The sequence below is a fragment of the Rousettus aegyptiacus genome, unplaced genomic scaffold, assembly GCF_014176215.1.
Source record: "Rousettus aegyptiacus isolate mRouAeg1 unplaced genomic scaffold, mRouAeg1.p scaffold_m13_p_6, whole genome shotgun sequence".
In the NCBI taxonomy this organism is placed as follows: Eukaryota; Metazoa; Chordata; class Mammalia; order Chiroptera; family Pteropodidae; genus Rousettus; species Rousettus aegyptiacus.
Window position 1 is genome coordinate 109,222,721 of NW_023416309.1, and position 27,732 is coordinate 109,250,452.

Sequence of the window (27,732 nt, forward strand, 5' to 3'; positions counted from 1 at the left end):
GACAAAGGAAACAAAAGAAAAATAAACGAATGGGACTATATCAAACTAAAAATGTTTTGCACAGCAAAGGGAAACATCAACAAAACAAAGAGACAACCTACTGATTGGGAGAAGATATTTGCCTATGATACAACTCATAAGGGGTTAATATCCAAAATTTATAAACAATCATAAAACTCAACAACAACAAAACAAACAATCGAATTTAAAAATGCTCAGGAAATCTGAATAGATATTTCTCCAAAGAGGAAATACACATATGAAATGATGCTAAAGGTCACTAATCATCAGAGAAATGCAAATTAAAACCACAATGAACTATTATCTCGCACCTGTCAGAATGGTTATCACCAATAAATCAAAAGACAAACGTTGGTGAGGATAGAGAGAAAAGGGAACACCCATCCATTCTCGGTGGAATTGCAAATTGGTATAGACACTATGGAGATCAGTTTAGAAGTTCTTCAAAAAATTAAAAGTGGAACTACCTTTGGACCCAGCAATTGCACTTCTGAGTATTTAACCAAAGCAAACCGAAACACTAATTCATAAAGATCTGGGCACCTCTATGTTCACAGCAGCGCTATTCACAATAGCCAAGCTGTGGAAGCAACCTAAGTGCCCATCAACAGATGGTAGGATAAAGACGTTATGGTAGATCTATGCGATGGAATATTACTCGGCCATAAAAAAAAAATGAAATCGTACCATTTTCAATGACATGGATGGAACTAGAGGGTATTATGCTGAGTGAAATAAGTCAGACAGAGGAAGATAAATACCATATGATTTCACTTATGTTATGAAACTACGGAACAAAAGGAACATATTACATGAAAACAGACTCAAAGATACAGAGAACAAACTGGTGATTGCCAGAGGGGAGGGGAATTAGGGGGCTGGGTGGGAAAGGTGAAGGGATGAAGAAGTACAAATTACTAGTCACAAAACGGTCACGGGACGTAGGAGGAATATAGTCAATATTGTTGTAATGGCTATGCGTAGAGCCAGATGGATGCTGGCGTAATCGGGCAATCAATTCAAAAGCTATATAAATGTCTAACCATTGTAGTGTATGCCTGAAACTAATATAAAATAAAAAAAATTAACAAAATTACATAAGTAGATATTACGGAAAATGTGATCCGCGTGTTTTAAGATTTGGGTTTTCCTCTCTCATTTCTTAATCTTAGTTCTCTTTGGAGACTTGCTGAAAGTCTCTGGCAAAATCATATGTTTTGAATTTGGATATAACCACGAAGAACAGCCCAAGGACTAGTATATTTGCCTTTATATCTGAAGATAATAGGTTCGGAGTCAGCCACTCCAGAGAAACAGGAAAGGGAACAGAACATTTGCAGAAGATGTCCAAGTGGCAAACAGCAACGAACGACACTCTGTCTCCCAGAAACCACCATTGCAAGCAGTATTTCTTTATTTTTCCGCCAGATTGGCCGAATTTAAGCAGGTTGATACTGCACAGAGCTGGGGAGAGTGTGAGGAAAACGGGCTCCCGCAACTGTTGATGTGGTTGGTCTTCACGGGGGTCAACCAGGCTGACTCACCAAGTTTAAGTTATATTATTTAACCTACTTCTGTGGTTAGGTATCTACCCCAAGGAAATACCCACTTTAGGGGGCATGCGTGTATGTGTGCAGGCGTAGGTATTAGAATGTTTGTTGCGATCTTTTGTGTAACACTGAAAAACTAAAAAAAAAAAAAAGAAAAAGAAATACCCCACGAAACCATTAAATAGCTTCTAATATATCCAGGTTATGGAATGTGACACAGCATTTTAAAAAGAATGAGGTGTTCATAGAGAGAATGGCAGAACGATACATATACTCTGAACCAAATTTATGTTGTATACGCTCTGTATTTGCGTGTACATACATACACACACACACACACACGTGTGCATGTGGGACCAGAAGAAAGTGCACTCGGCCGAAGGAAGGAGGGTGGTGGCACATGGACAGATTAAATTATTCAATAGATATTCACTCATATTGTTTTATTTGTTTATAACCGAGATGTAGTTATGTGACACCTGCGTGATTTGAATAACGATAATGAAAACAGTAAGAATAAAAGGAAAAATGAAAGAAAGTGGGTAGTTCCTGCGATTACCCCGGTGTTACCCATCCCCTCTTCTCCTCACCCCCTCCTGGGCGAGGCTCCCCAAAGCTTAGCTTACCCCTAAGGAATGTGAAAGCAAAAGCATTGGTAACTGCCATTCTCCTTTTTCCATTCTTCCATTTAATTTTCTGTCATTGTGTCGGTCAGGATCCAGGCAGGAAATGGATGACACACTCAAATGAGGTAATTTGAGGTGAGTTAGTTAAAGGGATTGTTTTACAAGGTGTGGGCAGGTGTAGGGAAATCATGAGAGATACTGCCACACAGTTGGGCTCAACAGCTGCCCTTGAATGAACAGTCGTCAGTGAACCCACCTGGGGCAGAATGGGGAGGGGGCAGCGAAGACCCCAGCTTCACTCTCCTCCTGTCCCAGCTCCCACCAAAACCCACCCATCGTCCAGAGCCACCCGGAAGCCGGAGGGGTAGAGAAGGGGGTCTTTTAGTGCAGTTCACACAGGATGGTCGCCTGGGACACAGAGCAGGTGGGCAGGGTGGAGAGGGGCAAACGGGAAGAGCACACAGGCACTCAGGTTTTCCGTCTTAATGAGGGAATCCGTGCATGATCACAGTTAGATTTTCAGCGCAGGCATCGGCCGTCCTTTTGACGGTAAGGAAAGAGACCACTTGGGAGGGCTGCGGCAGGTCCTGAGTCTGTGGGGATCTCGGTGCAGCTCCTGCCTCTTCCCCTTGGCCAAAGGAGGTAAAACAGCTTCGCAAAAAACAGGCCGGCCTTGAATGCTGCCTCTTTCTGCGCTCCCCAATGGAACGGCCCAAGGATAGGGAGTGAAATCCACACTGTTGAAGAACCCACGGGCAGTATTACTGATGTATCGCTTCGAGGCAAGGGGCAGGTAAAATTAAGTGACAGTTCCCCCTAGTCCAGTGCCCCTGTCCCCTCGAAGCCCTCCTCAGCCTCAAACCTCTGAGTCAGAATAAAGAAAATTCAATTCCTAAGGGATGTTGTCAAACACCTTCAGGCCTCAGTCAGAGACTCACACCTGAGGAACGTAAGGCGCATTCCATGTTTTATTTGGGCTCCCTTGTACCCTAAACAGGAGGAAGGGTCTTGTATGCAAGTGACCTCATTGTGCTTTGGGGCTGCCCCTCCCAGCTCTTAGGCTCTGAGCTCACACAAAGCGGGTCAATCCTTTGAAATTCCAGCACTCATTTGCCTCCAGACCATAAGGGCTCTTGCCCTTGACTTTGAACCACGAGTGCACAAAAGCGGAGAATTCATCTGACTTCAGAAGGGTGTAGTGCCCAGCTTTACGTCTAGAAGAAGAAGCTGTAGTTGTGATCACACGTGCTTTCTCCACGGGTTAAAAAAAAAAAAAATCCCTCCCCACTATCTTTCCCGCAGACTTTTGGTTTCAGTAGATGGTGAGCTCACTTAAAGGCAAGAATTTCATTCTGCATTTCCTTCTGAAGTTTTAGAGCCGCCGTTCTATTAGGTGGGCGTGCACAACAATGAGAAATGGAATGGCGCCAATCGGTGGAAGAAATTGATACTGAATAAGGAAATCTTGCCTCCAGCGAGAGACTGTCAGCTATGAAATAAGTCACCTGGCAATGTGGGGCATTGCAAGGGACTGAGTCATGCCACGTTAGGACCTGTGCCAAGATGAGATGCTCGCTTATCAATCTTCCTGGGTATTAGAGCTAAGAAAGAAAAGGTGGACTGTTTTGAGTAATTCTTCCTCTGCTTTTGCTTGACTTTAGCTTTCAGGGGTCGAGCACTTGGTGAAGGCTCAGCGGTGAATTCTCACAACCACAGAGATGAGAGCTGCTCTCTCTCATCAGTGGACTTCCTAGGAGAAAGAGAAGAAAAGAACCAGTAATTGATTAGTCACGAATAGGTGAAATCCTGTTCTAAGGGCCTTCTAAACATCCTTGTGTTTTATCTTCGCAAGCATCACTCCCACTTAAAGATGTAGAAGTGGAGACAGAGGAAAACAAAAGGTGTTTCCCAGGATTGCTACTCACCTGCAGGGCTAATATGCAAAGTTGGGTCCCTCTCACTTTGAAGCCTTTGTCTGGACCACCCGAACACCCGCCCAGATGTGTAGATTCAGGAAAACGGACTCCGATCTGGGTTTTCATGGCTTCTGAGATCCCCCAACAGCAGTTACTTGGTAAGTTTCTGTTCGGTGGGTCTCGCTCCTCTGCCAGCTCTGGGTCTCAGCCGCCACCTGTGGGGACTGAGAGCCAAGAACCTCTTGACAAGCTGTTGGAGATCTCAGAGGAGTCCAGTGTGGACTAACGATGCAGACAGAGCACGCTGCCTGTCCCCCAATGCCACGGTGCCCTGTCAGCCTTCCCCAGCCCCTGAAATTTAAAAAACAAATAAATAAATAAGGGTAGGGGGACTCTGGAATGCCCTGGCAGGATGGAGTCATGAGAAAATCGAGTTCTATTTCCTGCAGTTCTGAGGTTATGAACGAAGGTTCACACCTGCTCTCTGAGCCAGGCACCCCACCCTTCCAGGGCAGACCCCGCCTCTCCCTTTATGTCTTCCGGTACAGAGTTTAAACTCTCCTTTCCTTGTGCCAAAGCCCCTGGGCGCTTGCCCGCAGGCGTCTCCGTCCCCCGGGAAGACCCCTGTGCCTGACCACATGCTGCAGACGGACTGAGGCTGCGTGCTGAGGCCCGTTCTCCTGGCACCGTGGGCTTCGACGTGGCCCGGCGGCTCAGGGCACGGAGCCCATCCCGGCCCGATCCTCGGGCAGAGGATAATGCTGGGCCAGGAAAAAGGCTAAACCAGGAAAACGCAAGCTCCCCAACGCCCAGGCTCTGGGAACACCAAATCTGAGGTTTGTTTGGCCACCCAAGGGGCTGGGCTCTGCCAGACCCGATAACCATTCCGGTTTGACAGCCACCCACGGCCCCCTGGTACGGGCCCTTGGCCCACCTGATAGTCGCATTTCCCGTGTCCCTGGGGATCCCCTAGGCTTCTGTTCCTCCCTCCCCACCCTACCTCACCCCCCGCTTACATAGCAGCCTCAAGAGCCATCACTCAGCCAACAACCCCGATCCCACAGGAGGCAAGCAAAAGGAGGCCCCCAAGGGCGTGAATTAGTGTTTAAAATCTTGGAAGCATCGCAAAGCAGAAAATAGTTGAAACCTCAGTTCCCTGCCTCCCCTGCCCCAAAACACGCAAAAGCAAGTTTCCGCAATATTGTTTGAGCCTGTATCACCTACCGAGATCTGTTCTAGGGCACAGGGATTGGCCACAGGAAAGGACTCCGGCTCTAGGAGAAGGTGCATGCTAGCCTGGGACAGTAGACGTGGAGGTACGTCACTCAGATCCCCTTTCAGGAAGGGACTCGCGGCCTGGCTGGGAGGATCACGCCTGGCTGGCAGCCACCGGTCACTCGCATCTCCAAGGTCCTCTTCTGCTTTCCGGCTAAAGTCATGTCCTTCTCGGGGCAGCCTCTGGACAATGACCGAGCACGGTGGTGTGCCAAGGGCTGAGCTATTCCTACCCACACGGGACGCTCCAGTGGGCCGTCTCTGCTCCGGAGCCCCTGACAGGCGTAGAGACTTTTCAAGCCACGTTCTGATGACGCCTCCTGCCCAAACCTGCTTCCTCCCCTTTTCTTCCGTAGGTGTATCTCCCCAACAACCCTCCCCAATCCCCGCGATTCCATCCGAGCATCTACTTCCTGGGGAACCCACCAGGTACATGGGACGAGGGCACACAAGCCAGAGCGATCGCAGGTAGTGACATGCGCCGTGGAGCGAGAATGTGGCCGTATGACCGAGTCTGACTTGGCAGGACAGGACACTGTTGCTAGACGTCAAGGGAACCCGTCCTCTCTGAGAAGGTGACGTTGTAGCTGGCACGTGAAGGACAGGAGGAGGAGGAGGAGTCGGCCGTGCTCGGAGCATCAGAGAAAGGGTTCCAGACACTGTGGGGAGGCGGGGAGCATGTCCGAGGTAGAGAAAGGACAGCCGTGGGCGGAGCACAGTGGTGAGTGACAGGGAAGTTCCAGGAGATGAGCCGGCGGGGCCGCCAGCGTCTGGCACCCCCCACCAAGGAGTCCAGGTCCTCTCGTCGGTGGAGTCAGAGATGGCGATCCTGCATGTCGCGCTGTCTCGAGGACCAGCCCAACTCTGACGGAACCAGAAACCATGGCAATAATTTGTAGTCGCCACACTATTCAGGGCCTATTAGCGAAACTCGCCTGCCCAGCCTGAGGCAGGCTGCGACGGGCTGGAGGGAACGGTGATTCCGGCCACGCGGATTGCGATGCGAGAGCGAAAGAGATGTTCCTACGTTAGCACCCGCTCCAATTTGTCTCAAGAACGTGAATCACGCACAGACCTCAGGATGTTATTCATAGCAAGTCACTTGTTCCCCTACTCACGAGTGACACACTCACTTGTCACTACTCCCTGGATTAGAGCCGATTCCAGGGGTGGGGGTTGGGGGAAGGGGGTGGAAGGGAGAAGGGGCAGGATTTTCCGAAATATGCAACAGCCCCGTCTGCCCCCCTGGATACCTGGCTCTCGGAAGAAATTTTAGAGAGCCTTTCTCTAAATCAGAGGTTAGGGGACATGTGCCAACGTCTCAAAACATTTGGATTGTCACAGGGGTGTGGGATACTCCTGGAAGCTCATGGGTAGAGAGGCCAGGCGTGTTGCGAAACATCCTATAATGCACAGGACCCCCCGAACCAGAGGATGCTCTCGAGCGGGTGCCTTTCATGTTGGATCAACAAGACCAGTGGGGACTTCCTCGGTGAATGTCCGCAATTGCAAGCATAGCATGTGAGTGTCTGCGTGGTCCTCCCGATCAAAGTTAAAATACCAAGCGAGATTTCTTTAAAAGAAAGAGTTTTAGCCTTTAAGACTGCAGGCTCTCCCTCCCTGACAATCTTCTAACATTGGCTGGTACAGCCAACTAGGGTACGGACCTAGCCGGGGGGGGGGGGAAGGGGGGAGGATGGGCAAGATGACCTCCCCCAAGGGAGGTCCTTGGCAGGCGAGCATTCCTATGATAATAATGTAAAATGTGGCAGAGTGCTGCATTTTAATTAATTTTAGTCCCTTTCAAGACCACAGTTATTATTATAAAAACACCGATAATACCAAACATATGTTGGAAATACACAGCCAGCTGCAGCCCCGGAGACCTGGGGACGTGTTAAGTCATATGTCATCTGGGATGGTGAGAAATCAGCAGGCCCCCTCCCCTGTGCCCTCCGAGACCCCAACACCCTCCTCAGTAGGCCTGCTCTCTCTCCGTCACCAGCCGAGCCCCGAGCCCCGTCCCAGCCAGCTTCTCTCCTCCCAACGAAGCTCAACGCTCCCCGCTCCCTCTCTGCAGAAACTGTGAGGGGGTAAGGTGTCGGGCCTCCAGAAATCCTGGTTTAATTATTTTATTGTGCAAAGAAAAGGCACATTCTCTCATTTGGGAAGAATGCTTCGTTATCTGCCTTTGCAGAGTGTGAAACGCCTCCCTGGGCTGCAGGCCGTCCTGAGTTATTACGTGAGACGCTCAGGCGCCTGTGCCGGTCCCTTCCCCTCACCCCCCACCCCCACCCCTGCCCTGCTGGTTTGGGGGTGCATAAAGCACCACCCCACTTTCAGGTGAAGGCAGGGAAAGGCCAAGAGCAACAGTACAGCATGGCCTGGGACCTGTTCCCATGCCCTGCGGCCCTTTTGAAGGCTCTTACCCTGAAAACGCTCCCCAAGAAGACCACTCTAACCGGACCGTGGCATGCATCTGGTTCCCTCTCCGCTCTCGCGAGAACCCTTTCCTCTGCATCCTGGGCCTCTTGTCCATCGCTTCCGGTTCCCAGGTGCCCCTGGCCTCATAAAACAGCTTGAGCCTACTTAAGAGGTGAAGAAGTTCCTTCTTAGTTAAAACGACCAGAGACACCTGCATCAGGGAGCGCTTTGTGTGTGACCGACAAGTGCGTCTGCAGAGATCTTCCGCACCCGCAGTCTTAACATCATCTCCTCCCAGACAGGACAGAGCAGGTATCCTTAGCCTCGTTTTACAGAAAAGCGAAGCCCTAGAGAGGTTCTTGGCTTTTTAAAGGACACAGCACAGGATCACAGGGCAGGGGCAGGAGGGAGGACATGCAGCTCTTGCCCTCAGCAACATATCATCTCCCACTACCTGTATACTGGTCTGCCCCAGCAGGGGGTAATCCCACCCTCCTGTAATAGCACCCTTGACGGAGCTTCTCTCCAGAGCCCAGGGCTCATGCGGCCCCTGGGTCACAGGCGAGAATGCGGTCCTTGTGTGGCAGGGGCCGGCCCCCGTCATCGGAGGCATCCAACTTCCGGGTTCAGAGTCGGCCCCTCCCCAGCTGTCAGACCCTCCTCCTACGCGGACCTCCCCAGGGAACAGGGCTCCACCGCTGCACTTGAATATCTACCCCCTTTCTCCTCCCACTGCCTTCCCCCCATCCAGGTCACTGAAGGGCAGGCCAGCCTGGGCTCCATTATGGAGAGATCACCAAAACCTTGTCTCCTCCTCATTGGTGGAGAACTTGTTCTATCCGCCCAGAGACCCTCATGGGGAGTTTCGTGAGGACGGCCCTTTAAATCAAAAACCCAACATGGATTGTTAGTGTTGTGCATTGTGTGATTAACTCATTTAACCTTCCCAACAACTCCATGAAGCAGGTGCTATTTTTTTTTGTGCCCATTTTACGGATGAAGAAACTGAGGCACAGAGCGGTCAAGTAACTTGTCTGAGATCACGTAACTAGCAAGCGGGGGAAGTACAATTGATTAAGGCATTAAAAAAAAACAAAACTGGGATTCAGCGAAAGGGAGAGTTATAATTGCTCCTCCAGGAGCCATTTCCCCCGGGGCCTATTTCCAGGAGAATAAAGTCACCTTTTCATTCTCTTAAGTGTCCTGTAGTGAGAACAAAGCACTATCTCAATGGATTAATCCCCACACATAGCGTTAGCACAGAACCATCATTAGTAATAACCGTTACCGTAACAATCGTATCTTGATCATCTCTTCCACAGCTGTATTCGGTCATCGAGGTAATTAATGCTAGCTGCTGAAACAAAACACTCCCCCAAATCTCCGCGGTTGAACACAAAGAAGGTTTGTTTCCATTCCTGCCCCCGTCCAAGTGGATGGTAAATAGAGGGGAGCCTTGCAGCTGACTCGGGGTGCCGGGCTCCTTCCATCTCGCGGTCCTGCCACACCCTCAGGCCCAGGGAAGGAGAAGGGTAAGCGCCGAACACCGTGAGGGCGCTGTGCAGGGCACGGGGAGGAAAGGGCGTCAGCTGCCGCCGTCCTCCATCACCCCGACGCTAGTCGGATGCTAACCACAGCGGAGGCTGGTGGGCGTTGGCTCCCCGTGCGCTTCGCGGGAGAATACGGGATGGCGAGCCCCCGAGCACGTCTACCGTCCCGGTTAACCCACCTCAGGATCTTCAACTGCACCTCCACCGCACGCCCCCGACGCTCACCCTTTTTCCTCCTCAAATGTGATGATGTGCAGCATTAAACATGCTCCCCCAGACGTGGCCTGCTCAGGCCAGAAGACCCTGTAGCATCACCTCGCTGGATCTGGTTACCACATGTCTCGTCAGGCGGCCCCTCCAAGGAGCTGAGCATTTTTAGCAACGGTCGGACTGTTGGATCAAATTAGGCTTGGGGTCGGCTGAAACCTCCAGATCTCTTTCATGTGAGCTGCGGCCAACGGAGGGCTCTCTAATCTAGCTCGTGCGCTTCTGAATTTGAAACCACATGAACTCGAAACAGCCCTGGTTGAAAGCCTTCCATCTTGTTGGGTCTGGCTGAGCGTCGGGGTCCACGGGGATGATCAGAGACCCTGACGCTTGCATCCATCACACGGGCTTCGCTCCCAGCCTGGTGTCGTCCTCGGACTCTCCCGATCGTTAGTCAGGCCACTGATAAGAACCGAGACGAGGACGGGGGCCTGCGGCACAACTGAGATTTGAAATGAGCCTTTGATTGATACTTGGGGTGCGTTGCTTAGCCATCTGGGAACCTATACCCAGCTCACGTTCACTCTTTTAACCAGACAACAAAGTCGCATGAAACCTCATTCATTCAGAGCGCGCTCTTTGAAAGTATCTAATTTCCCCCGATATATCATCCTCATTGAATTCAATAGGCTATAAAGCCTAACTAATCCATGGTTGTAGTGACTTCACGGAAGCTACGCAGCTTGTTATTCACAGAATCCAGGCTGGAAGGCAGGTGTCCTGAAGCCCAGTGCTGCCTCCATCCTCAAGAATATCATTGAGCAGAAAGTAAACCAAGAGACGACCAAGGCGCATGGTCTTGAAGCAGAAGCCACCACCCAAAGTGGCACCACGCGCCTGGCAGACCCTCCCTGGAATGCCCACGTATTTTCCAGGTTGCTGCTGCCCATCCATCAATCCACTGCTTTGCCCTTCCAATTAGAAAAACAAGGACTATGGCTGCCAAATATCATGTTGGGTAAACTACCTGGAGTCATTCAGGAGTGACTCATGTCACGTGTGCATTCGTCATGTGCTTGGGGAAGGCCTCCTGGGGGCCGCCCACGACACCACCCGTCAAGGTCCACCTCTACCCGGGTCCCAAGGTCAAACTCAGGGAGGAAGGCCAGTCCGAATTAGTGAAAACCCTCAGTTAGAGAAACCTGCCGAAGACGGGGATGCTGGCGTCATTGCCAACTGCAAAGCACCTGGTCTAAGAGGGCAGGGCCAAGGTTAGGTTCTGCGGGATCTGATAAGAATCCTCCCTAATTAACACGCTAATCGCTTCCAAGTAGAAGTTTCTAAGGGCCTGAAAAGCTTGTTCCCTCAAGTAAACCCCAAACCTCCTCTCCATCAATTACTGCTTCTCTGAGTAATTCCCTGGGCTAACCTTTTTATCATAGAAAATTTACGGGTACACCTAAGATACGGTAAAATTATTCTGAAATTTTAATAAATAAAATTTCTTATAATTACTATCTATCTATCCATCTATCTATCTAATATCTGAGCTTTCAGGATCTTACTAGAGATTAGGAGGAAATCATCCAAATTAATGTTTTCCAAACTCTAGAATCACATGGCTTTTGTTTAGTTTTCCATGTTCGCATGTTTAACCAGATAGGTTTCTAAGTAGAAGTCGGTCGCTGGGCTATGTGCTCTCTTTTGTGATCTCAGTTAATATGAAACAGTGAGAGCAAATTAGCCCCATATACGGACAGAGACAGTGAGGCTGAGAGATGTCACCCGGTGAGTGACACATAGTTTCTGCAAAGCCAGGGATGAAATGCAGGCCTTTGCCTCCAGCAAGACTTTTCTTTTTTAAGGCCACATAGGCATGAAAACATTTAAAGCCTTAAAGAAAGAAAGAAAAAAAAAAGATGAAAGAAAAAAAAAGTATTGGCTCTCGAATATAAAGACCTACAAAACCTATTTTTACCAAGTGTTTATTTAAAAATCTACAAAATAACATGGTTAACTGGCCAATGGTAATTTAAGTCAATTCTCAAATAGTTATTAATGAATGTAATAAAGTTTAAATCACAAGAATAGATCTTTCTTCTTAAATCTCAAAGTTGCAGAATATTATAAAGGTCTTCTCTCCCCCACCCCCATAAAATTATATTTAATGTGGGGTGTGGGTGCATTGTAACACTTTTGATAAGATGAAGGGTGGGACCTCCAAAAATAAGAAAGCTTAGAGCCTACCAACATCTGAAAAGCCAGTGAGTTTTAAAGTCTTGCCTTGCAATTCCTCTGCTACACTACATTTTGTGTCCAACTCCATTATTTCTTGGTCCTTGAGATGAAACACAAGGCTGTCGTTCTTTGTAATGTTACATTATTTACTCGTCAACTTCTTCTGTATCTTGGCTTAGAAAGCACACTCAAGTTGAATGTATGAAACCGTATTTCTTTATGCATGGCTGACCCTACGCGAAAAGTACGGATTTGGGCTCAGCTCGGAGGGTCCTGGGGAGATGTGCCGCTGGCTTACGAGGTGTGTCAGCGTCACTGGGGCACGGGCAGATCGGCCTAGGAACTGGCCTCTGTCGCAGTTTCAACAATAACTTGGCCCAGATCAAAGGGACCATTTCACCCCTGGGGCATGGACCAGGCTTTTTCCAAGAGGCGCTGGAAGAGCCGATGGTACGGCAAGTTTGCCAAATTCCAGGTCCACCCACTTTCTGCAGAGAAATCGCTCATGGTGTCGCTGGTCACAAGAGGCCCAATTTCCTGGAGGCGGTGCCCAGGCCAAGCGCTCTGGGCACTGGCCTGGCTGCCGGGAGGCTCTCTGCATCTCGGGAGGCTTTTTGTCTGTCAGAAGCCAAAACAAACAAGCAAAACCAACTTCTTGATTTAGAGAATGTTCCAGAGAACCCAGCGAAAGGTGGGGGCGGGGGGGCGGGGTCAGGGTTGAGCTCACCTGAGTCCTGCCAACCACCACTTGGAACAAACACCGATAATACCTGACATTTTTAGAGGTCCTTTTTTGGAAGATACTTTTGAACATGTATCATCTGACACAGCCGTCGTACTCACTCCAGAAGCTACGCGAGGCAGAATACTTTAATTGCAATAAACAGGAGGCTCGGAAAAGTTAAAGGACTTCCCCAAGGGCTTCGCTAGCCCCAGGCCTCTCGGCCCAAGGATTGTCCCTCTTTGACCATTGCCGGTGGTTCTCCCACCGAATGTCTGAGCCTCCCAAGGGAGCTACCAGTTCAAATCCTTCACTTCAGGATACAAAAATATAAAAATAAAAACCCGAGACCCAGGCCTGCTGGCAGATGGCTTCAGATTACCCAAGCTCTTGACTCCAAAATAATGTTTGTGCATCTAAGACCTGATAAATGTTCCGCTGCTTCTCATTTTTGCCCTTCAGAGGTGACCACGAGCCTGACTCACGGCTGGCTGTGCTGAAGGTGTGGCCACAGCACACGGCCTACCCACCCCTCCCACCCACGGGCTCCGGCTCGCCTGGGCTTATGGGCAGAGCAGATTTCTGGCCAGACGAAGCCCCATTCTCTCCACGCTTTAGAAGCTGCTGCGTGGCTTCTGACCCTACGCCAGCTCCCCTCACAGGGGCAGGTGGCGGCAGTCAGTGCCAGACTGCAGCACGCTCTGCTCACCTGGCGCCTCCCGGCACAGGTAAGTCTCCCAGGTGCCCGACGCCCACAAACACAGGACTCTGCTACCAGGAGACGAGCTTCCGGAGGACATTCAGAGTACCCGGGTCATCTCTCAAACCCTCGTCGGGTCCACCGCGCAGACCTCTCCCCAGAGCCCACCGGCGTGTGGCCTCGCGAGCCAAGGGCTGTGTTAGGGAGACAATCAGTACCTTCCAGATGCTCAGCGCTCAGTGGGCAAGATGGATAAAAAAAAAAAAAAAAAAAATTAAAAAAAATTGCTGTTCAAACTGATGCACATGATGGGGGAAACAGGGAAAACTGTAGACCCAGGAAAATCTTTTTTGCACACGTATAGCTCACGGAGGCTCCCTGGAGGAGTGATGAGGGGTTGGAATCATAAAATCCGATCAGATTTTGTCTCCAACTGGGACTCTGCAGGGTCCTCCTGGGCCCGGCCAACCAGACAGGCGCTGTCTCCTGGGCTAGCAGAGGGTCTCCGGGGACACCGTCTCCAACTCGGGGGCTGCACTGTCCGTTTCTTTCCCAGGTCGGTGTCAGCATTTCCCTAGAACCAGGAAGCCAGGGCAGCCTGGAGAGTTCTGAGGACAGCCTTCCTCATACAGGCAGGGTGGCGGCTGAAGGCCAAAGCCCAGAAGTGGGTTACTCAGGGCTGAGCGGCCTTTGGGGGTCGGAGGTCATAGATACCCAGCTCCTCCGCCATCACATTAAAGCCCAGAGACTGTATCTGCCCCCAGGGAAGAGAGCCACCTCCCCGGCAGCCGCCAGCAGCGTGAAACGGGCAGCTCCAAGGCCAATTTCAACCCCATCCCGTGAGTAACTGCAGGCTGGGCAGCGTGTTGGCCCAGCCCCGGCTCCTCCCGAGGGAGGCGCAGACACAGCCTGGCCACTGGGCTCCAAAGGGGTCCCGCGGCATGGGGGTCTGCAGAAGAGGGGCTGTGATAACCACGTGGGGGTGGGTGCAAGGCATAGAATCCTTTGGGAAAAAGGACAAAGAACAATTTGCTCCTTGATTATTCCGTGAGCCAGGCACTGTACTAGGGGCCACGTTATTTCAGATCATCTGAACCGTCCTGAAAAGTAGGATTGGTCCTCGGTTTACAGATGAAGAAACTCAGGCACGGAGAGGCTAAGTCACCTGCCTAAGGTCACCCGGTCCAAGTGACCGCGCTGAGGTCAGAACCTGGTTCACCTGGCCCCCACCTGCTGCTCTCCTCAATGACTTCACCTGCATAAAAGCACCTCTTCCACCCCGCCCCACCTCTCTTGGATAAAAAAAAGCTGTTCGAAGTGTCCTAAGCGAGGAGGAGAGGGGAGGACAGGAAGTGGGAGGCCATGCGCTGGGTCGAGGCTCCACAGTGCAGTCACTTCCGCTCAGTCCGGGCAACGCCACGTGCCTTGCTCGGGGTGCGTGGGAGGATGATGACGGTGGTGGCCCCACGACCAGGAGGAAGCTGCACCTGCAGAGTGGGGGCCCCCAGGTCATCCGGCCTGTGTTCACCGGATACTCTTCCCCACTGTCAGCTCACGCTCTCCTTCCCGAGACCCAGAAAGGACCTCCCGGGGCACCAGGCACCTTCGTGCCTCCCGCGGAAGCTTCTGGCCCCTGGTCCCATCTCCCACGTCCTGCCAAGCTCCATGGAGCCAGGCAGCAACCTCTCCACCACCCTCGGAGGTGGCTGGGAACGCCGGTGCCTGGCTCAGGGAGGCTCCTGGAAGCCCGAGTCACAGATCACTGCACTCAGCCCCCGGATTAAAGGGGCTCAGAGCGAGGACAGCCTGCACGGCTGGGCGTGCTGGGCTGCTCTGGAGCCCGGCCAGGCGGCCCTTCCCTTCTCTGCCCGGCCAGCGGGGAGCCAGGCAGCCTGAAGGAGCTGTGGACAGAGAACGGGAGTTGAGCTGGCCTCAATCTTTCCTTCCAGCTGCCACAAAGGGCAGGGCCCCTCAGAGTCTGGAGGTGACCTTTCCTGGGGAGAGGACAGCTCAGCATGGTGGATGTCCCTGGACAGGCACCCCGGCCCAGCCCGCAGGGGTGTCGGCCCGCTCTGCGGACGGCATCCCACCCGGCCGTTGAGAGTGAATCACTTGGAAAGAGACCTGTAACTGTATCCTGCAGGAGCTCGCAGGCCAGGAGCCAGAAAGAAACCAGGTCAAGCTCCGTGGACGCAGGAAGGCAGGCACGAAGCCCAGCGTTTCAGCGTTCGGGGAGTGTCTGCTCCACGCTGGGCACACTGAGCACATGGGAGACGTCACGCTCCAGGGAGGGCCTCGCCCCGTTTCAAGGGTGGACCAGGACGATAAGTGATTCTGCGGCGGTTCCAGAGGCAGCTGGCGGCACAGCTAGGATGCAAATCCAGGGACCCCGCACCTGAGACCCTGAGTCCGCAGGTGTGGCGGCGGTGGCCTCCAGTCACCAGCACGGTCCTCTAAACCCCAGCCCAGGAGCACAGCAGCCCACAGCTTGGAAATTCGCAGAGGCCACCTCACTCGAAAAGGCAGTACGCAGGGCAGGCAGAGACCGTGCTGCCTGAGTTCGAATCCTGGCTCGGCCCTTACGAGCGGGCCAATGCCTACAACTCTCTGTGGCTTAGTTTCCTCATAGGGAAAAAGAAAAAAAAAAAAAAAAAAAAACCAGCTCCGGCTGGTCCTCCCTCAGAGCCTCCCTGTGAGAATGAAATGAGAGGTTCGGTGGAACATGTTTGGGCCAGCGCTTTGGACGTGATGTGGTGAGTGTACGATGAATCTTAGCTATTATCGTTACGACCGATGTCACCCTGAATCTCAAAGACAGAGCTCCTGTCCGCAGACCTCCCTTCCCCAAGTCCTCTCCCCTACAGCCCCGCCAAGGAGCAGGTCCCCCCGCAGGTTGCGCAGTCGCTCAGGGCCTTCCTGCAGAGGGAGCCGAGGCAGGCCGGAGGAGGGCCGGGTGAGCAGAGGACGCCAATTCCTCAGTCCACGCTGAGTTAAGGCCAACTTGGTTTTCCTTCTTCGAGAGCAAGGAGGCTCCATGAAATCAAACACGAGGACCCCAAACTAACAACACCCCAACCATCACCTTCCCTCAGGTGCAACCCCACCTGGCGAACCTGGGGAGGAGCCAGGAGCTGGGAAGTGTGGGGAGCACCGCGGGCTGGGCAGCCGGGGGTGGGTGCGCGCGCACACGGAGGGACCCCACGTGGAGTCCATCGATCCCCCCCGCCCCCAGCAGCTCAAGGCCCCCGACCTCTGGGAGAGCCACAGCTCAACTGGACCTTCTGTCCAGGACACAGGACCCGGAGCCCACATGGCCTGGGGTGCTCTAAAAGGAACTTAAAGTCTGACGCAGATCACCCCATCAGGCCCCTAGAGACCAGACCCTCTCTCACCCCTACCCTGGACCATCTCAATGTATTGAAAGTCCATTTTGTTTTGAAAGACGGTACTAGCATTTTCCCTGTTTCTCTGCGGGAATGCCTTTCTGCAGTGCCAGTACTTAACCCGCCGTCCTTCCATCTGAGCGCCCCCGAGGGCCTCACGTTGTCGCAGGCATCTTTCCTGCTCCTCCTTCCATGTCCCGAAGCGAGGGGTCTCGAGGTCCCGCTACCCCCCACCCTCCAGGCAGAACGCTCAGCTCCGGTCTGCTTCGCCCGAGACCCGAGGCTCCCAAGAATTAATTTGCTCCCGATTCCCCAGGCTTACCTCCTCGGCTTCGGTTTCCACCCTTCCCTGCTCCCCACAGCACAGCAAATAATGCCCCGTTTTATATGGAAAACACTAAAATAGGATCACACCTTTTAAAAGATATTTCCACCTCACAGCCTGAAATCAGACTTCACCTTTCTCCTGCCCCCCCTCCCCCCCACAGCCACCCCGCTGGCCCCCACCCCACACGCGTGCACCCCCCCCCCCACATACACACACCCCTTTCGCTACCAGACTTCCCTAAGCCAGTTTAATTGAAAAGGCATGATTTAGGCTAATTGACAGCAGATGGGTCCGGCTGCAAATGCAAAGAAGCATTTGTTGAACATGATTTACAGCAATGAGGCAAAACTTTCTCCTTTTTATATCTTTTCTTCGAGCTCCACGGCCAAAACAGCTCAGCAGAAATGAGAGGAGAGAGAAAAAAAAAAAAAGTAATTAGTGTTTAATTTTTTAACAATTTTTAACTCCCTTTTTAATTGCTTTACATAAACCTGTCCTAGAATTTTACAGCCTTCAAATCTCTGTCTAAGTCTGGTCCTTGTCTCTGGTTTTAATTACAGGGAGGCTTGTCTGGCACATTAAATTAGAAGAAAACACACACACACGCACACACACACACGCACACAATTTCAGACATATTTTGCTGTTGGACTTCCAACTGAAGAGCTAATATTTCAGCGTGCGGAGGGAAGGCACGGGCCGGGGGTACTCTGCTGGGAGCAAATACGGACCACATCCTTCTACGGCATCATCACATCCACCGAAAGCTGTCTCTTAATGTGACTGGGAGCGCAAGGGCACTTATCAGGCAGCACGTGACGACCCACAGTGGCCGCAGGCTCCTCGACGCTGCTCCGAATGCCGCCGGCTTCCCAGAAAAGCCGGGAGGTTCTTATTGCTAAGCCCGGCCATCAGGTCTTAAGCTCACTTCTCGGCAGCCCATCATTTCGAGCAGGACAGAAACGGGGGAGAAGCGCTGTGTCCCGGACGCAGAGGACGTGGGTCCCACCCAGCATTAATGGGAGGAGGCTCCCGCTGCAGGGTGACCAGGTGGCTTGCGCGTGAGTGGCTCGCCTTGGCAGACAGAGCTTGAGCCACGTCTGGGCCTGCGATGACGAGCGGAACTTCCTGTGTTTTCCAGCATGGTAGCCGCCAGCCTACTTGTGGCTATTTAAATTTAAATGAATGAACGTTAAATAAAAAGTAAAATTCCCTCCTCGGCTGTACATTTCGACTGCTCGGTAGCCTCACGTGGGTAGGGGCCAGTTAACGTATTATACTGTGCAAATACGGGGCGTTTCCATCTCCGCAGGAAGTTCTGTCGGACTGTGGGGCTCGAGACCCTCGCCACTGGAGGTGTGGTCTGGGGCTAGGCAGCATGAGTGTCCCCCAGGAGCTGGCTACAAATGCAGGATCTGGGGCCTTCCTGAGGCTTGGGAACTGCATTATAACGAGACCTCAGGCGATTTGAATACTCGCTCAGGATCACGTCCCTGAGCAGCAAGGCTGGCTGGGGCCGGCCATGCAGGCGAGTAATGGTCCATGGATTCCCTTCAAGGTGTGCACGGAGGAGGGGGGTGGGCAGGTGGGGGCGAGGGAGGCTGCGCCATAAATGTCCTCAGGACACAACCGTCGTGGGGCCGCGGCTGCCCGGTCGGCGTTCGTTAGCACGGAGGCCGCAGACCCGCTTGGCAGACCCTGCCCAAGCCCGCCCTGGGCTCATCAGGGCTCCTGCTGGGGGGCACAGGGCTGCCTGGCGCCGCTGGGCGGGCGACTCTGGGATGGAGCCAGGCCAACGCTGGCTCCCCACACGCGGTCATTACCTCCCCAAACCCAGGAGTTATTACAATTAAAACACGTTGCGGGTCGGGGGGAGTGGGGGCTGGGGAGGTCCCTTTAGGAAGGAACACTGGGATTAAAAGAAATTAGAGCGGTTGGCATGGCAACCCAGCCAGGCGGGCCTACCCTGTGATTATTTCGATGGGAACTGGGACAGGGGTGCTGGGGAACCCTATCCAGCTGCTCTGCTTTTCTCCTCCGAAGGGGACACAGCGGCCCAGGGAATCTCCCCGGGACAGACGGCTGCCGGCTTCCCTGTCCTCCGCGATAACCACTGAGCCCAGGGGCCGCCGTCCTCCGGCACGTCCACTCCCCGGCCACTGCCATTTCCTTCTTTTTAAACTAGGGAACCCCACAGAGGACGCCTGTTCTCACGGCCTCGTGGGTGGAAGGCCCTGGCCCGCTTGCCTATCAGCTCGACAGTGGCCACCGGGGGACCCAGTGAGGCCCACCGGTGCTTGTCCCTAGGCGGCCTGGCTCAGGGAGCCCAGGCGTGTGTGGAGGGAGGAGCCGGAGAGACCAGGGGTGGGAGGTTTGGGGAGTGGGCCCCTGTAAACAAGCGGGGTGGCAATGTGTGCCTGGGACGGCTCCGGGCACTGCCAGAGGATTAGGGGCGCTACAGAGCGGGGATCCCAGTCTGGCAGAGATACGGGGCCTGAAAGGGAAAACAGTGATTCTCTCTCCCCCTCTCTGCTCATCTCCTCCTCAGCGCCCAAGCCCCGGAAGGTCTGGCCACCAGGCAAGGAGAATTTGCAGGGGAAGCCCTGCGTCCAGTCTGCTGGCATGGGGGGTGGGGGCAGCTCTCGGCGGATTCTCGCTTGGACCTAGAGACTGCAGGGGGAGGGTTCAAAGCACTAGCCCGGACGGACGGACGGAGGAGTTGCAGGCACACCGAGGCTGGCCTTCCACCTAGAACATCAATCCCGCCTTGGACATGACCTTGATCCTCCTTGGAATCCAGTCTTTGATCCTCCTTAGAATCCAGAGCAGGAGATCTTTGAGCCGCCCGGAGCCCCCGGCCAGGCCAGGAGATGCCGTCTCAGAAACCGTTCTTCCTCCTGGCCTCTCCGTCCCTTTTGAAAGCTGGTTATTTCCAGCCCCAGGTAACCTCTGTCGATCATTGTGGATCTTCAACGGAGCGTTCCCTGTTTGTATTTGCAAGATCTGGGTTGTCCCTATTTAAAAAAATATATATATATGCCTGGCTCTATGGTCGCTTTCTAATTTACTCAAGTCTGAAGGGATTCAAAGGATGCAGGGCTTTCAGCTCTAAAAGCAGGACAGTCCCCAGCCAACCAAGAGGAGCTGGTCACCCTTCCAGGCACAGAGTGTGTGTCTTGGGAAACCAGCTATTATTAATTCTTTATACATAGGTCTATGTACACGAAAGGTGTGTGTGTGTGTACACAAATGCATGCATATATGCACATGAATTTTCCAAAGAAACAAACGGGGAGATGTTCACATTTCAAAAAGACTCTTCCACCAGGATAAAGGATGGGAGGACTATGGCGCTCCTCTCTACGAGGCTGCGGCGGGGAACAGGTCTCTGGATGGAAAACTCGGAGAAACTAAGTTGATGGATTAGAAAGGAATGAGAAATCCATTTGCTTCTGAGGTCCTTTCGTTTCTAGTGGGGGGAAACCCCAGCACTTCTAGAAGGTTCCTTTGCGGCAGCTGTGCGGCATGCTCTGTGCTGGGAAGCCGAGCACACCTGTCTGTCGGCTCCGCTGTGCGCTGTGCGTTCACAGGAGCCTCCGCCGGCCGCTTGTCCCGGGAAGGGCTGTAGGGAGTGGGTTTTCCAAAGGCTCCAGGGTGCACCGCAGCCCGGGGCGGGGGGTGAGGAGGGGTGGGGGGGGGGGCTTCCGAGCTGGCCTTTGCTTTTCACCACAGGAGCACTCTGTGTATGTTTCTGGCCTCCCCTCGGTTCGGAGAGTTCGCAGAGTTCGTAGACTGCCCAGGTTTTCCCAACTCTAAAAAAAAAACCTCAGGTGGGGAGTTCACACACAGATGGAACGCACCAACATCAGGTCATCCTGCCCAAGACTGCTGACCGCTTAGCTCTTGGAACAGTGGGTGGGACGGGGATGGGAGAGAAAGGGGGGGGATGGCAAAGGGGTCGCATCCCCTCCCCACCCCATCCCCCGGCTTCCAAACCCAGAGGCCTGGCTGGATAATGCGGGCAGCGTGGCCTTGTAATGTAAGGGATTTTTCAGAAGCCTTGGAATCCTGCAGGGCAGACCCAGCTGCAGCTCCACCACCACCGAACCCCAACCTGGAGCTCTATCAGCAAAACGAGCTGAGCAAAGGGGGTGGCAGTGAGGGCTCCGTGTCTCTCCCCCCTTTCCCTCCCCTCTACCTGATACTTCCAGGTGCAACCTGAGCCTTGTGGCTACAGCCTCCGTCAGCGGCATGAGCTTCACTCATGCCATCTCAGTCGGGAAGAAAAAAGCGCCCAGCTGCAAGCACATCCTGTCCCCCTCAAGGTGAGGTGACAGTGGGGCCAGGCGCAGCAAGGTGTGTGTGGGGGGGAGGGGGAGGTATATTGGAAGGTGCTGAAAAGGGAGAGCTCACTATTCTCCCTGTGGGAGGGATCAAAGTCCGTATTTAACGATGAGGAGGCAGATCACCTCTGTCATGCCAGAAGGAAGTGCGGCTCCTCCTCCCTGGAGCCCCGGCCTCTCTGAGGTTGAAGTGGCCCCAGGAGTCCAGCTCTGCTCTCCATATGCCACCCCCCGCCCCCACCCCATCCCTGCGAGGACAATATCCTTAGGGAGGCCGCCTGAGGTGACCCTCCCTGACGCCAAACAGCAGACAGTGCGTGGTGCCCTGGGCGTTAGCAGTGATGGCCGCTTTTATAATTTCTGATTGTTATTCGAGGAGAGGCACCTTGGCCATCTAGGAGACGAAGTCCCGCCTGCGAGAGGATGCTGAGCTAAAGGATTCCTGACACGTACCCCCCGCCCCCGCCCCCATACACACACACCCGCGCCCACCCGGATCACTGCCTGTTTCTGCCACTGCGTTTGTCAAGCCGCCTTGAACTCCCTCCCCTCCTCCTCTGGGACCTCTTAGAGGACGAGCTCAAGCTTCTTCATGTGCCTCTGTATCTCGTGTATACCGTAAGCACTAAATAAATGTTGTTCGCCTAAGCAGATCCTTTCCGGCGTTACCCACTGTCTGTCCAGTGGGGACAGAATCTATATGGCTCCCAGGCTAAAGCACCAGGATCTGGAGCCGGAGATCCCAGCCCCTCTCTACCTCCCAGCTCTCCTTTTCTGTACATTTTTCCCAAAGAGGCAAGGACTTACCCGATTGCTCTGCCTCACACAATTTAACAACAACGACAACAGAAATGTGAACAAACCTGAGAAGAGGAAAAGTAGCAAAGAAGAAAAAAAAAAAAGCTGGGTGAACGGGAGGGTTGTACTATGTACACATATCACAGGAGTTAGCGTATTCCAAGGCCCCCTGGACAGGAACCAAACAGGAAATCTAGAATCATTACCAAATGCACTTCCCCTGCCGGCCCTGCCCTCGGCCCCCGGGGGTGGGTCAAGGATGTTCAGACCCAGCTCAACCCCCTGGAAGCCACAGGAGGGTGGGGCTTCGAAGAATTGATTGGCATTTCCTCCCTCTCCCGTCCCTCCTGACCCCTTGATAGGGTTTCTTCGGGGATGACCGAAGCCTCTCGCTGCCGACAACCCCCCCCCAGCGACAGCTTTTCCACACAGGCCTCCCACTGTGTCGGAGCCTAGGGTGGCCGGCAGCTGGTCACCCCTCACCCCATCCCACAGAGAGCTGTGCAGTGGCCCTGGCTTCGGGATCAAGACCTCCCGCTCCCAAGAAAACAGATCCGAAACTTTGGCATCAAAATAAAATCTGTTCAGAGGGAGTTAGTAACCCTTGGAGTGAAAAGCTGGCCACAGGACTGAGGAAAAGGGGCCGGGCAGCAAGCAGAGCCACAGTGATCACGAGTTCGAGTTCGGCCTCCACGGGCCGCTCCTTTTGATCACGGCCAAGGGTTGCGTCCTGCCTCTGTGCTGGCTGCCTCGCCCACCCGATGAAGGTCGGCCAGCTTTTCCTCCGAAGGGCCGGATAGTAAATGTGTTCAGCTCTGCAGGCCGTGGGGTCTCCGCTGTACCTGCTTCGCTGTGCCTCTCTGGCCTGAAAGACAACACACAAATGACCGGACACGGCTGCGTTCCAGGCAGACCCGACGCGTAAAAACAGGCGGCTGGCCACATCTGGACCACAGGCCGCGGCTCCCCAGACCTTTGGGATTAGAGTGTGAAGACAACAGAATGATACGACGATCAAAGACTACGGGCTTTGAGGTCAGGCGGACCCTGTTCCTACCTCTCTCTGTCCAAGCTCTGTCACCTTGGGCCAGTCGCTCAACTCGATCGAGCTCAATTTCCACGTCTTTAAGAGGGTAACACCTGCCTCACCGGGGTTGCCCCCGTGGTAGGATGAACTAAGGAAAAGCACCTGACACTCGATAATTCCTGGCTGTTTATCATTCTCAGTATGAGGGGCAGTAAGCGGAATCAAGGGGCGTGGCTTCGAGCCTTTCATCTTTGTTGAAAAAGCCGGTGTGTACCTACCTACCTGGGCGATGAGGCTCTTTCTGTGCAACAATTCATTTCCTAAAACTTAACGTTCCATGGATCCGCTTCACAACATTCTGTCAGGGGCTGCCCGTTAGAATCATCTGAGTTTTTATTTTTATTTTCTGTGAGGGGTTTTCAAATCTCTTCGTCCATACTGCGCCTCGGATCGGTTAAAACAGAATCTCTGGGGTGGGATCCCAGGTATCCATTTATTTTAAAGTTCCCAGATGATTCCAGGGCAGAGCCCAACTTGAGACCCACTGGGCTGTGCCAATGGGAGGAAGAACAAGGAAGGGTCCTCTGGTTCCTTTCTGCTCAAGGAGTCCGGGCACCTGCAGCATCAGCATCAGCATCGCCTGGCTCCTTGGGAGATACAGACTCTTGGGCCCCTCCCCAGACCTGCTGGATCTGATCCTGCATTCTGACAGAATCTCCAGGGGGTTCACGTGTGTATTCAAGTTTGGTGGTGGGGGTATCACTCTATTCCACAGACTCCTAACCAAACTTGGCTCATTATCAGAATTCCTCCAGAAAGCTTAAAAAAATTCCTAGCTTCATCACCAACTCACAGAATCGAAATCGCCATGGGTGGCCAGGGATCGGTACTTGGTACTAAACTTGTATGTGCACCAAAATTTTCAAACATGCAGAAGCGTACCCACATACCTGTCCCCTAGAGTCTCCGATAGTTAAGATTCCCACATGTCTTCTTGAGCACGTATCTATGTGTTCATCTATGCATCGACCCATCTCATTTTTTTAAAACGCATGTAAAATGCAGACGTCAGTCTCCTGCATCCCTAAATACTTTAGAATGCTCACCATCAATTTTTAATTCCTGTGCTGTGGACCCAGGACCCTCCTCTGGGCAATTAGGATCCGTCCATCTAGTGTCAGCCTCTCTGTCCAGAGGAAAAGTACTCAGGACTTGGCAAAAAGCATTTCTTTCCCTCCGATTTTTTTTTTTAAGTGCTGCTAACAGCCTTCCTCAGGGCTGTAACTTTCAGTGTTTGACCTCAACCCGCGTTGCTCCGTTAATCAGCCCCTCTCCCCCGAGCCAGGACCTGAGACGATGGTCTCTCGCTGCCATCGCTACTGTATCTCTTGTAGGTAAAGATGTTGCTAAGTGAATGCTGCCGGTCTCCACCCCCTGCCTTGCTGTTTTCCCCTCCATCTTGGTTTTCCTACTGACAATCACCTGCCAGATACAGAACCAAGCTCTGTCAGGGCTGCTGAGATCCAAAAATGAATTAAACATATTTTTCTGGCTAGTTTAACCCAGAAAGGAGGCTGGCTCTAGGACACAAGGCAGGACCATTCATCCTGGTCACCAACTCAAGCTCTTTTAGGAAAGAAGCTCACCATTCCACTATGGCACCCAGCTTTTTAGGAATTTCCCAGAATGACTGAGGTGGGGCTGAAGTTAGAAGAAGTCCGGCTTGTACCCTTCCGCTCCTCCCCCAGGCACTCAGAGAATCGCCAAGACCCTCAGGATAAATTAATAAGAATATTGTCCCGAAACAATCGCCTAATGATTTCCAAATACTCTGCTCAACCAACTGGGAAGAGGCTGAACACGCACGCCCTTGGTCGCTCTGTCTTGCAGACAGATAACTGGGTCACGAACCAGGTCACACTTCCTCCAGCATTCCCACCTACAGACAGAAAGAGGGGATGGGTTCTCTCACCCCCACCCTTGCCCACTTCTTTTCCAGACCACCCACTCTCTGTCTGCATTGGTCCTCCGACCTTGAAACCCGACACCCTCCTCTGCCGGAACCACCCATGTTTAAATCAATAAATGGCCCAAGGTAACCCACTCTCCCTGGTGGTATTCAAATAAATGTCCCAGGAAGGCTTGTGGGAGGAGGGGAAGGGTGCTCTGGGCCTCCTAACGGCTCGCCTGTCTGGAGGCATCCTTGGGCCCGTGCTTGTGTATGAGACTAGCAATGAGACCCTGCAGAATGGAGAGGGGCTCTGTGGGCGGAGGGGGTTCTGTAGGCGGCCTCCTGGGGATGTCGTAGCTGCTGGAACTTGGGGAAAAGCAGGAGGGGGTAATGGGTGCTGCTCCCTCAAAGAGGAAGACCTCCCAAAGCTTCCAGAGATTTCCTCTGAGCTCCGGGTTACTCAGCCATAAGCCTGTAAGTCCTTCTGAGTGGGGAGGCAGCGCTAAATGCTTTTTTGGGAGGGCGGATGGGTGGGTGAGCGGGAGGAGCGGGGATCAGTTCTCCGTGACTCAGAAACACTTAACTATAGCCCAGAGACCAGGCTGCAGGGGGAAGGGGGTGGGGAGGAACGGGAGGGACCCACAAGTCGAAAATCTCGCCTCTGACTCAGTCGAGAAAACCACCCAGAATCCTTGGTTTTATGGTATGTGGACAGCTAGGAATAAAGTCTCGGCTTTGTCGCTGGTTGGTGGGTCGGTCAATGGAATCACAAATAAGAAGGATTTTCAAGCGTATCTGAGAAATGAACGGGCAAACGACAATGGCCTGAAAGAACTTCGGGTGGCTGCAGCCACCCCCCCCCCACCCCCGTCAGAGGGAGGGAGCGAGGGGAGAGCCACCTCAGAAGTTGGCTCGGTGCATTTATGGATTGCCCAGGAAAGTGTGAACGAGATTGTGCCAGAAAGCTGGCCGCCTACAGCTAGTGCATAAGGGGGAGGAGGGGGAAAGTCTCAAGAGCACGTTTCAAAAATAAACACAAACCCCAAAATAAACACCGTTAATGGAAGTGACTAATCAAGGGTGTGCTGAACTTGGTGGTTCTTGATAAGGTCCAGGGGGAAATGCACTTGTAAAAAAATAACAGATTTTTTTCTCTTTGGTAAATAAGGTGCTGGGGAAAGGGCCGGGGTGGGGGTGGGGGGGGGTGACGGGAGTTAGTGCTTGGTTGACTCTGCAGCAGAAGTTTAAGAGAGTTTCTCGACCTCGGAACTATGGACGTTTGGGGCTGGATGGTCAGCACCTTGGAGTGGGGCCTGTCCTGTGCGTTGCAGGATTTCAAGCACCATCCTTGGCCTCTCGATGCCAAGAGAACCTTCCCCTTAGACCGGGACAACCAAAAGTGTCTCCAGACACGGCAAACGGCCCCTGGGGTGAGGGTAGAGGGCCAAGCGACCTCGAATCGGGGGCATAGCTGAGTTTGGAAGTCACCATAGAGGCTCAGAAGGGCCACCCACACACAGGTGGCCAGCTGGAAGGGAATGCAGCATCCCATGCATTCGACCATCTGGTGGTAGCCAATGGCCGTGCAGTACCAGGACCCCAGCAGGAAGCCGCCCACTGGCATCCAGACCAACGCAAACCGAGATGCTGTCTGTTGGAAAGGCCATGAGAATGATGCCTGTTAGCGAGTAGGTACAGAGCCCCGCTGCTCCCACGGCTCTCAAAAATCAGTTGCCATTGGTCTCGAAGTTGCCTTGGCTGATAAGGCGATTGACTATGGTCCATTCCAAGGAAGAGTTCTGCAAAGAAAGGCCATTCGAGATGCCGGCTGGAGTCCAGGGGTCAGAGCCGCCTGTCTCACTGGGCTCCAGAGTGACCTGACCCCAAGTAGAACGAAAGGGAGTCACTTCTCAGACACCAAGTTTCTCTGGCAAGACGAAGGTTAAGGAGAGGTCAGGGGGCTGGGGGGAGTTTCGTAAAGATGCTGTTTTCAGAGACCCCTCAGCCACCCATACCTCCTTTGCCCTGCAAAGTCCGCAGTGACCTAATCCATATTTAACATAGCTGTCCCGTTGACAGGGGAGGGGAGGGTCATCCAAGGCCCATTAGCAAAGCATCAACTGCCTCAGATGCCATCGGTACCACGGTGGTGTCGGGCATCGCTTTCAGTCCGGGTCGCCCGCGTTTCCAGAAGAGAATCGTGGGATTCGCCGTTCTGCGCCCAGGCAGCCTGAGTCCTCTGTGCCACGAGTCCAGCTCGCCGCAGAAGGAGGGATTTACGGCCATGGGGTTTCCTGTCTTGCAGACTCATAGAATCAAAATCTCACCTTGCACAAGTGAAAAACAGTTTCGGATGCTTCCACCTCGTCTCCGTTAGCTCCGGGAGCAGATGGGTTGCTGGGCAAGGGAAAGGCGAGGAGCAGGCGCTCGGGCTGGCCGTCCCATCCGAAGTCCCTGCCTTCTCTCCACCCTCCACCCGCAATTCTAGAAGTCACCACAGAATCATCTCCCCTGCTGGCCTGGAGCTTTTCTCCTCAGCAATGTGCTTTCTACCAAAAGAAAAGGAAGGAAGGAAAGGAAGGAAGGAAGGAAGGAAGGAAGGAAGGAAGGAAGGAAGGAAGGAAGGAAGGAAGGAAGGAAGAAAGATAGAAAGAACAGAAAGAAAGAAAGAAAG

The 27,732-nt window shown here is 53.1% G+C and overlaps 1 long non-coding RNA gene across 1 annotated transcript in view; it reads right to left on the bottom strand.

Annotated features, from left to right (window-relative positions):
- Window positions 1–1,856: 1,856 nt before the first annotated feature.
- Window positions 1,857–27,732, bottom strand: part of LOC107510272 — a 166,502-nt gene continuing 140,626 nt past the window's right edge. The window contains exons 5-6 of the long non-coding RNA XR_004951645.1: window positions 4,123–4,337; window positions 1,857–3,947 (exon numbers count right to left, since the gene is read on the bottom strand). This is a non-coding gene — a long non-coding RNA (uncharacterized LOC107510272). The remainder of the gene's footprint in view (window positions 3,948–4,122; window positions 4,338–27,732) is intronic.